This window comes from Aquila chrysaetos, chromosome 25, assembly GCF_900496995.4.
Source record: "Aquila chrysaetos chrysaetos chromosome 25, bAquChr1.4, whole genome shotgun sequence".
In the NCBI taxonomy this organism is placed as follows: Eukaryota; Metazoa; Chordata; class Aves; order Accipitriformes; family Accipitridae; genus Aquila; species Aquila chrysaetos.
In genome coordinates this window covers 5,335,498-5,348,305 of record NC_044028.1, presented here as the reverse complement: position 1 = coordinate 5,348,305, position 12,808 = coordinate 5,335,498, and the positions used below count along the sequence as shown (strand labels likewise).

Sequence of the window (12,808 nt, the reverse complement as noted above, 5' to 3'; positions counted from 1 at the left end):
TATTATCTTAGCTGCTCCCTGACTTCCAGTGTGCTTGTTTGTGAACATCATAAATAACACTGCTGCTTTTTAAAGTTTCAGTTTCATGAGGTGAGGATTTCTTTTGGGGGTCTGGGTTATGGCACTGGTGATCAGACATTCTCCCCTTATTGCTGTGCTATTGTCATTGTCTGTATCACATATATTTCACAAGAAAGCTGTGATCAAATATAGGAGAGGATAAATAAACATATCATCTCAGAACTACTGCTAGTAATATAAAGCCATATGTCAAAACATCTACTTTTTTGCTTCATCTCATTTTTAAAGAGATTCTGGGTGGAAATATATGCAAACCTATAGCCAAACTCCTATATTAAATGCTGAAACAATCCCTCAAAATTAGTAAAATCAGAATGCGCTTAAAAACTCTATTTGAAACTATTTTAGAACAAATATATGTGCACCTGTGGCAAAATAAAATCCTGGAATAATCTTGGACCCTTCCAATTCCATTCATTTCATCACAAACCCACGTTTCTCTTTACAGCTCAGCCCCTGACAGCAATGACTCCTATAACAGAAAGAGCTCATTGGGCTTTCTTTACTGGAAGAATGCCCTAGAAAGTTGGAAAGCACAAACTTACGTGAAAACCATGAGAAAGCAGAATGCTTATCTCTCCTAAGTGTCTTTTCTTACTATTCTGCCAAAAAAATTCCAAACTCTATGCATGTATTTTAAATACTATGATTAAATTAATTCATACTATTCCAATATTAATTATCCTACAAAATTTTGCAACTACTGCAGAGATATCTTTGGTAAAATTTCATAGGTTTATTGATTATGTGTCAATATTTTAATCGCAAACAGTTTCACAGATGGAATATTTTAAATCTTTCCTAAGGTTTCTATGAGCTTCTCTGGGCTATTTTTTCCTGCCATTTAAGGAGGAAATATATTCTCAGAAGCTAAAATGGATGCCAACAGGTAAGAAAGCAAAGGCTCTGCTTCTATTCTGTTCTGTTCTATACTATGCTACACTGTCCTGTTCCATTCCTATGCTTTTCACAACACTGAAAGTGGAAAGGTTTGTAGACCCGAGTCACTGCACTTTTCTGGTAGTTTCCCTATCCGTGAAACTGTCGTATACCCTTATCTGCATTCCAAGTGCACCACAGAAATTAGTAGATTTAATCTTGCTACCTTACCACAGCAAAAACACCTATAAAAATGAACAGGATGCAAAATTAGGTACCATACCCTCTAATTCTGAAAAAAGTTGCTATCATGCGTGATGTTTCCCAGCACAAATAGCTCCTTGATACCTGGGCAAATTACCAATTACAAGTGCACTGCTCCCCAGAGTGGATATTTGCACATGTAGCCCTACAATCTGCAAAGTGTGCTCAATCTTGCATAAAAAGGACTTAGAAAAATTTATTCCTTGCTGACATGAGTACAAATGCTGCACAGTGAGTGGGGCTTTTCTGCTATGCAATGGGGTGCTTTATGCATGGACATCCACAGCAATGAGTATTTGGTAAGTTAAGATGTAAGGAGAGTGGAGGAAGCAGATCATCTGCTCTAATTCATCGTGAGAGAAACTTCTGCATAGCCTTCATTGTGAAAGTGTTCATGGAAGAACAGTTGAGCTCACTTGAATCCCTCAGCAAGAAATGCCTGGGTCCACACCTCCACGGACAGGACTTGATACAGCACGCTCAGACTCCAGATCTACATTTCCCTTGTGTTCAATAGGATAGGAGCATGAGTTTACTGCACATGGAGTCTGGCTTCTCCCATAAGGTACGACACTCAAGGTCTGAACTTATGCATATAATTATTATTCCACTCCAATCATCTTTATGCATGAACTGGATTTATTTTGTTTTTCTAAGCCATTATTTAATACAATAGGCAGTGCAGAAACTAAGCAGCTAATACAATCACTTCTGCTGTGTACTGCATGTTTATCTGGCTGAAAATGTAAAAATGTCAGACTGCATGAAGTATATCAGAAGTGTCAGTAGGCCTGTTTGTTATGCAAAAGAGTACTGGAGAAGTTATTTTATTTAAAAAAAATATGTACTCCAAATTACATTTTTCCTACTATACCTTCAGTACTCAAGAGCTAGTTTTCAAAAAATTTTCTGACTGATTTTTTAGATATAAGTAATGCAAACCAAACGATTAACAAGACTCAGATCCAGACTGAGATGTAAATATGCACAGCCGCTTTAACCTGAGCAAGCTTGTCATAGCTGAGTTTTTAAACAAATTTGAACAGTTAAGATGCCTTCCAATTCTTACCAGAGAAACAGCTCTGGTGCCTATTTTGAGTTGACTAATGCTGCAGAGACTGCAATCTTCTCAAAGGACCCATGTTTCAACAAATGCTACTCAGTTTTAACCCTGAATGCTGCATATATTTGGTATCGCTTACTTTCTACTTCATACATAATTTTCATCAGAGGGAAGCAGCTACAGAAGGATCTACTGTGGTCACCTGAGTACTGTAAATTTTTTATACACATGAACTTTGTCAGGGATTGCAGTTCAATTTTGGTCTTTGGGAAAGAGTTACATTACTGTGATAGGTAAATGATGCAACAACATTTGAACCAGTAACAAGTAAACCAGAATACGTGACTCTTCATCTTCAGCTAAAGAATCAGCTCTGCCAGCAAACAGGCAGAGTCAGTCAATGGACATGTGCTATACCAGGGCTTACCAGTGCCCTTCAAGCACAGCACAAATCCCATTTGCTAACAAAGGCAGGGGGTGAAAGGGAGAGCTCCATAAGGAGGACCATGAACAAGAGCAACTAGAGCTGGAGGACTGGCTACCCAGCACCAGCCTGGGATGCAGAAGACACTGACTGTTGAGTTACATTGAGACTTTAGTCTATTTATTCAAGAATGCCTTAGCCACTAAAGCAACAGGCAGCAGTGTATTAACACAATCACCATAACAATGACGACTCTTCATTATTGAAGAAACACTATCTAAATCACCCCCTTTTTCTATTAAAACATTAACAAAAATCCCCAATAAGTAATCTGCATTTCACAAATGATAGTGACCTAGGTCTTCTGCTGCTACAAGCATAACTTGCTTTAGGGCAATGGGCTCTTAACAGCCATTGGTTTACAGCAAATGAACATTTATCTGATTTTTTATTTTATTGTATTGTACTTCTGCAATGGTGCTTGAAATTAACATTTTTACTCTGTTTTTTTCACTCTTTTTTGATCATTAATGTAGTAAATTATACCAGCAAAATGAGTACAACAGTTTCATCTGTGTCCTAACAACCTATTAACTTTAAGTGTCTGAGTAGAAACTGTGTAGCATTTGGAGGTTGACCATCTTATTTCTAAGGTCATACTTGGGCCTACGGACCTAAACCAAACTGACTCCAACTCAAATATTCACAAGAAGAATCCTATCAAATTAAAAGCATAAAGCGAAAGAGGAAAAAAGAGCCTAGACACATGGTTACATCATCAAAGCTAAAATAATCTATAACTAGTCAAAGTGCTTCAGTGACATCCGCAGGCTATCTTCCTGTGAGGCCCCTATTGTATTCTCCAGATTTTAAAAAACCTCATAAGTTCAGGTATTCAGCAAGCTGCTGGATATAATTTATCTTGCTTTAATTTATTAGAATGTGTCTCTATATCACTGTTCTTATTTTAACAAAGAGGTTTTTAAACTGGTAAAACTAAATGTATATTTAATTTATTTCACCCAGTAAAGAATCCTTGAGAAAATCAATTTCCATTTACAAAGGTATCCCAGCAGGTTGGCTGTCCCATTACTGCAGTATTGTACCTCTTACATCCAGGTTTATGTGACATATGGTATCATTTCTTCTCCATGATTCTATTACTTTTGGAAAACTATGTTAAAACATCTTTATAAATGTAACTTAAAACTGACAAAAGCTGTGAAAATTAAAGTCAGTGCTGATCACTGGCAGTTTTGTTTGTACACCTGATGATCGATGCACACATTTTCATATCTCTGCCATCATATGACCAAGCAAACTTCTTATACTTCACACTCCCAACTACTGAGGTATTACCAATAGCACTATTTCTAATCTGCTAAGACATGAAGTGGTTCCATACTTCTGCTTTTTTATTTAATCAGAAATGAAAAAAATTTTTTTTTTCACTGGTGTATAGTTACTTCTTAATCAAATGACACTATTTAAATGTCTGTAGTGGGTATCCTAATGCTGAACCACTGACAGATTTAAAATCTACTGCTCTGCAAAGTATGGGAACTCAAAATGTGCACTTCATCCTCATAAAGAGCTGGGAATCAACATTTTCAAAATCTTCACTTTAATACTATGGTTTAGACTGAACAAAAGTTAGTATGACTGGTTGTCACGTACGTGGGAAGACTTGAAAAACTCATATTGGGTTCCCCTACTCATAAACTATGCAACCATTTAAACTGTTCCTTGGAACCACACTTACCTAGATCCCAGGACTGATAAACATCACATTAACACATTTAGATAGCAGCAGTTTTTCTAGTCCACAACTGGAGGAGCAGTTCCCCTCCATGTATTTTTGATGTACTCAAAAACCACAAGGTTCCATCTCACCTAAAGTCCACTTGCCCGTGCTTGGTTCAAGGAGTGTGATTTTGTGTTTTGTTTTGCTTTTCTTTTTCTAATCTTAGATTACAAGCAAGGAACCATTACAATCATTCATAGCTGCCATTGTTCTCAAAGTATATGTTTGAATCTAGAGACACTAAACAGCTCAACTCTAATAAAATATTCTTTGTATGACCCATTGATTTCACAGGAATTTAATTCAGTTTCAGGTTGAGCCTTAATTTCACTTACAATTTTATACCAAGTATAAAAAAAATATGTGTGTGTGTGTGTATGTAAATATAATAAAAGGTGCTGTGAATTACAGGGCCCTAATTCCATTGGGGCTTCTGATGACATCATAAGCTATGGGAGAGGGGATCCAGCAAATTGTGTAATCAACAGAACCCAAAGAATCAATTACAGCTCTGTAATTCAAACCTGACCTGCTTTGTATTTCAGACAAAATAACATACCCTAGACATACCCAAGTCCATTGACTTTCACTGATCCTGGCTCCTCCTGAAGTATTTCTGGAGAGTTTTGATATTCTTGTACATGACGTCTTGCAATCAATGAGCACAACATCAGGTTGAATGCTGATTTAGGTGTATAATGGCATACCCAGGAATTATGAGGGCTTTTTCTGGAACTGTAATGTGCACAACATTGCAATGAATAATGCTCCATTCCCCAAGCTAGCATAAGAAAGGGTTGTAAAACTAATCACCTCATAGCCCAAGAACGACACAGCTGAGGTTGCCTTTGCATCCTTGATTCATTTGAAGGTGTGTGTTGCCCCTCATGCACAGCAGTACAGATTTCAAAGGCAACTAAGGGAATCAGATGCTCTGGTCTCACTGAAGTTCTGAAGAATGTAGCTTTGTAGCTCTTTTAGAAACTGTTGAAAAGTATAATTTACTGTATTTAATTAGACAATCCTTCTGTCTTACTCAAGGATAGATGATCCTGAAGTCATGTCTGAACAAATGTAATCAAGTTCTTAAATTTGAGCATATCCTTAAATCCCATTTCCTTCAGCAGGAATATAATGAATCTCTGATCTGATGAGGTGTGATGTTTACTTTAAAATAATATCTGAAAGCAGAAGAGAAAAACATCTCATATCTAAGCACTTTCCTTTTCTGAACTGCAAAAGGACTCAGAAGTGAAAAGAGGAGGAAGATAAAAATTTGTATTCCTTAAGAATGCACATAATGACCAAATGCAAAAAGAATGAAGATAAGATTTCCAAATGTGGGAGTAAAGTTTTCTCTTAGCTATTCACAGAATTACTATGTAGACTACACAATAGAAATGCCTATATTCAGTATAAACACTTACTTTTCATTTGCTAAAGCAAAGCAATTGAAATTTGGAAAAGGAAATCACAGGTAAGACAGTGACAGCAACCACTCCAGTCCATGGATAATAATCTACCCGCGTGACAAGAGGCATTCAATTTTTATAACCTGGATCTATGTCAAGTGACTGGGATCAGAAAATAGAGGGCAATTTTTTCCTAACACTCCTTTGTTGCACATTTTTTACAAGGTTTTAACCTCCAGCAACTCTGGGATTTGAAAGGAGGAGGTATCTCCCTTATACTATATCCCTACATCCCACATCAGACTAAGAGTAAATTCCAGCAAGCCATTAACTGTGTGTAAATCAATAAAAAACAAACAAACAAAAATAAATCCCAGAGGCCAAACATATAAGATCAGAATTTCCAAGCACTTGTCTGATTTATAGACTCTCTCTACTAATTCTAAACCCAAGCCTGTTATCAGCCCTCAAGCAGTGCATCAGGAATGCCACACAGCCACTAGTCCTTATCCTTATCTTCATCACCATTTCCCCTCTGCCACTTCAACACAGTACAGAAAAAGCAACAACTATTCTACTATTGGATATCACTACAGGCATTTTTGCTCATTATTTGAATATTATGTACTTGATTGCTGCACACGCATTTGTTGTTATAAATATAGTTGTCTTCTTCATGTATCATTCTTTAATAAGATATGGTTAAAACTGCCTAAAGATGCACAACACGTACAGCTACAGCACGTAAAATACAAAACATACAGAAACTGCAAGGTGCTTGTGTGTTTGCGTGCCCGTGTATACACGCAAAGAATAAATAGCAAAGAAGAAAGCACTTTTATAACTTGTCCTGTTGGGAGACTGTGCTGCAACGCCGGACAAGATGATGCTGTACCATTACTACGCAGACCTGCATAATGGTTCAGTAATGCAGCACCAGTATGTCCAGAAGCAACAACACCAGGAAGAACTGTTGCATCATACTACTACAAGTTGAAACGAACACGCAGAGGAGGAGTTGCACAACACTGACTTTTTCCAAATATAGCATAAGAGTATGGTTTTCCTCTACAAATCTCTTTGAATAGTTATGAGAGGTTCGGGCTTCTTGTGAGCAGTCACAGAGCTTTGAAAAAGACTATTTTTGTAACATGGTGGTGGTGATAGCATCTGTGGAACAATGCTATGGCATATGCCACAGAAATATATCACTGAAATAAAGCCTTCTTTCCATGCTGAAAAAAAATGTGAGACACAAATATTTCATATTTGGAAATGCGTATGTTCAAACGAGGCAGTTCTTAACCCTGAGTTCTGCGCAGGCAGCTCCTGCTCTGCCTGCGCTGTTGCAGAGCTGCTGCAGCGTTCATGCCGCAGTTCATCTGTATGGCAGCCTGGTGCCTGAGCCCAGATCCTCAGCACACACACCGAGTGCGGAGGGGATTTCACCTCTTAGAAAGAGCAGGCAAAATTAATCCCTGCTCTCAGTCCACTGATTGCAGAACACTTACATCGGAAATACAGTTGGTTCTGTCCATGTGACACCCTTCATCACAATATCCACTAAAATATCCTTTGGCAGATCTCAAAAAAAAAAAAAAAAAAAAAAAAAAAAAAAAAGCTGTCACATTTCTTTTGGCACTGAGGTACCTTCATACTGCTAGAGAATTTCTCAGGGAGTGATCAAAATAATTAGCACATTATTAAGTAATGAAGCTCATACAGCATAAATCGTCTTCTCCCTAATATCCGGGTCTCGGAGATCTTATCTTCTTATATGTAGAAACCAAATCCAATGTTCTCAGCTGTGCTGTCCTGTAACACACCAGAAGCCAGCACTTTGTGACAATACTAGTCACTAGAGAGCTGCTTTTCTGTGGCTAGAACATTCAGCATGTTTTTAGCACATGGGCTGTTGAGTCCATATCAAATTAGGTGTCCTGCTGGCCATGTGCAGGGAGAAAGGCCCACAGGAAAAGTTTCGGAAGCAAAGGTGCAAAAGTGTAAAGAGGCATTTAACTAAAATGCAAGGGGGTGGGGGAGGGCAAGAGCTCATTACGTGAACCTCCCTCCTGCTGTCATCCCAGGTTATGTAAATATTAGCTATGTGAACTGGAATAATGGCTCGATTGTCTGAGAGGATGACAAGAGACAGCTAAGAACTGGGTCAGGATCAATCACTATCTGCATACCAATTAATGTTCTTTCTTTTCTCATACAAATAAAGTAAAAGGTAACATTTCTCACTTTTAGGATAAAAAGCTTCAAATGTCTTTCACACAATGGCTTATGTTGTATTTTTAGAAAATTTGTTTAGTCCTCAGGAGGTCTGCTAAAACTCCTTAATCATGATTTGAAACTTGTCTAAGTCCCAGCCTCATCAACTCTGCCAACGTATCTTAAGCAGTATTGCTCACTTTTCCAGTAAACCAGTGTTCTTAGCAGTGTGTTTCTTTCTGGCTCTGGAGTACTCGCTCCTATTTCAGTCCTGAAGTGCTTCTTCTTAGCATTTATATTTATCAATATATTTTGGGACTGATGTTTGTAGCTTGCCTCTTATTCAAGCCATAGGCCTTTTGTCAACACACCAAAATTCAAACATGTGGCACTCCTGCAGATTCCCTCTTCGGTCATCATTAAAACAGAGCTTGAATTTCACTCTGTTTCTGTGCATGGCAGATTTATGATAGAAATTACAAGAATCATTCATCTTTCTCAAGTTTATAGTATACTTCACTGCTGCACTGTTACGTCTCTTAGAGAGGCTACTTGTGGTAAGGAAATTGAAGAACAGAGCAGCTAGATGGAAACTTTTATCATTTGGACACTGTTCTTGTCCTTATTGATCCTTGCCTTAGTTCAGCCTGTACCCCCTTAGCTACAATAACACTACTTATTTCTAATGAGGGCAGAAGCATCAGCGAGACTATGAATGGTGAATTGGTAAAACTACCACTTTCTAGGCTATTTCTTCAAGTATTTTAATATTTCAAAGCATTCCTTCTAAATGTTTTAAGAGCTTTAAATTAGTAGCTGTAACCTAATCATAAATTAAAAATCTTCCCTTACCAATGAAAAGCAATGCCAAGTTATTTGTATACTTATTGTTTGTTTACACTCCGCACCAAGATATTCCCTGGAAACTGATTTTTATTGCCAAAAGAATTTGAAATCATAATACAACATCCATGCTAACTAATCTTGTATTATACCTTCATCAAGCAACTGCAACACCACTCATTTCTTGTCATGCACAAACATGCACCCAAACCCATGAAATTTTAAATGTAAATAAATATTCCAAAGTCCATATAAGCAGAGCACCTAATTCTCACATCAGAATGCAGATAGGTGAGAATGTGTGCACAATCATATCCAAAAGGAATTTCAGATGATTTAAAACCTTAAATGAAGACCTCTGGCCAAATGCAGGAATCACAGTAACTCAAGCTTCTCTCTCCAGACAAAATGGAAACTCAGAGTCATAGTCATGCACATATGCTAAGACTGATATTTTGGGTTTAATTTATTTTATTTTTATTTTCTTAATACAGTAGCACTACAAGTCACATCTGGGTGCAACCCCCTTGCTCTAGATACTGTATAGCCATATAATACAAAATAGCTGGCTAAAACTAAGCCAGAGGAAAGCTAAAGGGGTTCTGGCATAGGGGGGGAGAGAAAAAGAATGTGCACCCACACTGACTTTCCTCATTATGGATGGCCTCTTCCCCTAGATTTTTAAACAAACTTAAAGCTTTTGGACTTCTTTCTCCTTCCAATGAAAATGGATGCTCCACTAGACATTCCAGGAATACACACACTTCCTTTGATTGCATCAGGAATCATCCCTAGGCCAAGAGTCAGCAACACATGGTGTCCTTCACATGTCATTTCTGCAGCTCATTCTGTTATTAATGAACACTGGGAACAAATTCTGACTGGAGCAAAGTATCTTAACCCAAAAGATGCAAGATACCATAAAGATGTCATCCCAGAACTCTACTTTCATATTGGTGCTGCATGGCTTAGATAATAAAAAATCCACATGCTTGTGAAATCCCAGGTGTCTGTCATAGTGTTCAGAACAGTTCTCCACTAGTTTTACTTTAGCTATCTGAAAGCTGGGTTACACAAACTGTCCAAATGAACATTCTTTGCCTAAGGTGAATAAGTAATAATGACACTTAATTTACCCATAATTAGGACTTCACATGACAGCTATATCCCATTGGAATAAAGAAACTGTCAAGACAGCTGAAGGAAGCTTATGAGAACAGGAAACAGAAATTTAACATGAGTTGGATCTCTGGAAATCATTAGCAATTGGGATGGGATTGACAAAAAGGTTTCACAGATACAAGTAAAAGATTATTCTGTATTCATTTCTCAGTTTCTTCACCTCAGAAATTGTCCTACTCAAATTCCACAAACTTTAGAAACACTTAACCCTGTATAACAATCCTATGTAAACCCAAGGATGCATTTTTCTACAGTTTATGTAACTCCTATGGCACAGCCATACCAAAAATAAACCTTCTAACTGGAGAAAATTTAAATAATTTAAGTTCTTGTTGGCCTATTTGTTTTTTAAACAACAAAACCAGCAGCCCTCTTCTAAGCAGTTGGAGATCTTCCCAAGTATTTGTCCATCTAACTCACATTGGTTTCACTGCAAGTTGTGTACTTGAGAATTCAACTACTGCAGTAATGAAATCCATGTAAGTAGTGCAAGGTTCCCAGAGACAACACTTTGCTAATGCCCTAAAAAGAAAGATGCAGAAAGCTCACTGGTTTCCAGTTGATAGAATATTTACAATGTCTCATGTCTAAATGTAATTTTATTGCATTCTCCCTGCTTCATTCCCTATAAATTACAAGATGTGTGATTAATCAGTTCTACTTTGGGTTCCACACAATTTCATGGCATGCCCTGCCAAACCCATAGCCCAAGTGTGCCACCTAATGGCCCTGGAGTCAAGAATGCATTTATACTACTAGTTTAGCAAATAAAATCTAAAGAAAGCATAGCTTCATTTGTTGAGCTGGAGGTGGAGTTTTATAATTATTTTTCTGAAGGACCTATTCACTACATTTCACTAGTGATTCTGAAGATCTGATGAAATAATTCCTTTATGGCACTTCAGAATTTTTAGGTAAGCAAGCATTTGAATGTGACTATGAGGTTAAGAAATTCTGTGTAGCTTTAACTTCACAGTCAAAACCTCATATGTTACAAGCTGCCCAGAAACGTTGATATCCTGGTTGCCTCTATTTACTCCAAGTCTCACTGCTAAATGACTGCAATTTCAAATGAAGTTGTGGTGAGTGGCAGCAATAGATCCATGCTGCTAAATGAATGTGTTATTTCTTTTATCTGTTAAAGTGCTTACACAGGGCAATCTCAATTTAGCGGATATCATCTGCTTAACAATGCAGTCCTATAGTCAAGATAGGTGTGTGCCTTAAGAAGCATCACAAAAAAAACCATGCATAGAGGAGTTGTGGAATAATGTTTGCAACAGTGATACATACGAACTCAAAGAGAATATAATTACATTATAAAATAAATATCACAGTAGCATACACTAATGAACTTAGTTGTCAAACAAAGTTCTTAAAAATACTATCCATCTAAAAATACTGTAATGGAATAAAAAAAAGAAATACAGATGCAATTTATTTCATATAACATTTAATATTGGGAAGCATAGCTACTTTATAATCATTTACAAAAGTAACCATTACAAATGTGGTGCAGAGGTTATAGGTTAAGGAAATTAGTTACTTATTTGGTTACATACTCAGAAATTGTACAGTAGGAAGGAGGTCTTGGATTTACATTTACATGGCAATATAGAATAGTTTACTGTCAATCCCTGTTTCTACCACTTGAAAATTCAGAAAATACTTACATTTGAATGGGATTAATGATTTATTATAAACACAGTATGCCAACAGATGAACAAGGGATGGAAAATACTCCTTGACATTAAAATTATTTTCACATGTACCCAGTGCTTCCTATTCATTATAATTAACTAATAAAGTAAAATCTAAATCTAAATATTGTCAGATACAAAACTGTATGGAAAGACGGTGTTTATATTATTTATTTTGAAATAACTTACAGCAATCCCCCTTTTCTTTCCAAACATGCCTGAATTCTGTGCCATTCTTTCCAAGATCTACTTCACCATTCTGCTTACTTCAGGCAGGATGAACCACATACACCTTTTGATTCTGATAAATTCATCCATACCACAAGATTGCTTTCTCTTTATTTAATGTTAACAGTAGTAACAGAACAATTATATCTGCTTTAGGAAGCTGTAACATTACAGAATATATCCATGATACATAACTACGGTGCTTTAGGAGGAACAATTACTGAAGAAGTGTCTTGACTGTATCAGTGACACAAGTACAGCAATAAGGGAATGCTTACGCACGCAGCATGTTCTGAACAGACTACCATGAGCCGGGATGCAATGGAACTTCATACATAGTTAAGTATAATGTTAAGTACAAATGCTAAAATATGCATTCCAATGTATGTATTATACATTCTGTATATGTCAATGAACACACGTCGATTTAAAGTCTAGTGCCATTCTGCATACTTAGGAACTCTTAGGTGGAGGTGAAATAATAAATTACTCTCTATATAATAACACCTTCCACCTATTTTGAAACCCCACTGGTGAAAAAGATGTTTGGATTTCAGATGGAATGACCTTGCTCTGTTTATCCTGAAGTTCTGGAAAGAGATTATATTGTTACAATTTGATAAGAGATTTCAGAAAGCTTGAGCCTGAAAGGAAAAAAAGAAAAGTATCTTATTTACTGGGGTATTTAGAAACCATGCAATACACAGCTAA

The 12,808-nt window shown here is 36.9% G+C and overlaps 1 protein-coding gene across 1 annotated transcript in view; it reads right to left on the bottom strand.

Annotated features, from left to right (window-relative positions):
• Positions 1 to 12,808, bottom strand: part of CARD11 (caspase recruitment domain family member 11) — a 115,937-nt gene that overhangs the window by 61,594 nt on the left and 41,535 nt on the right. The window lies entirely within an intron of this gene.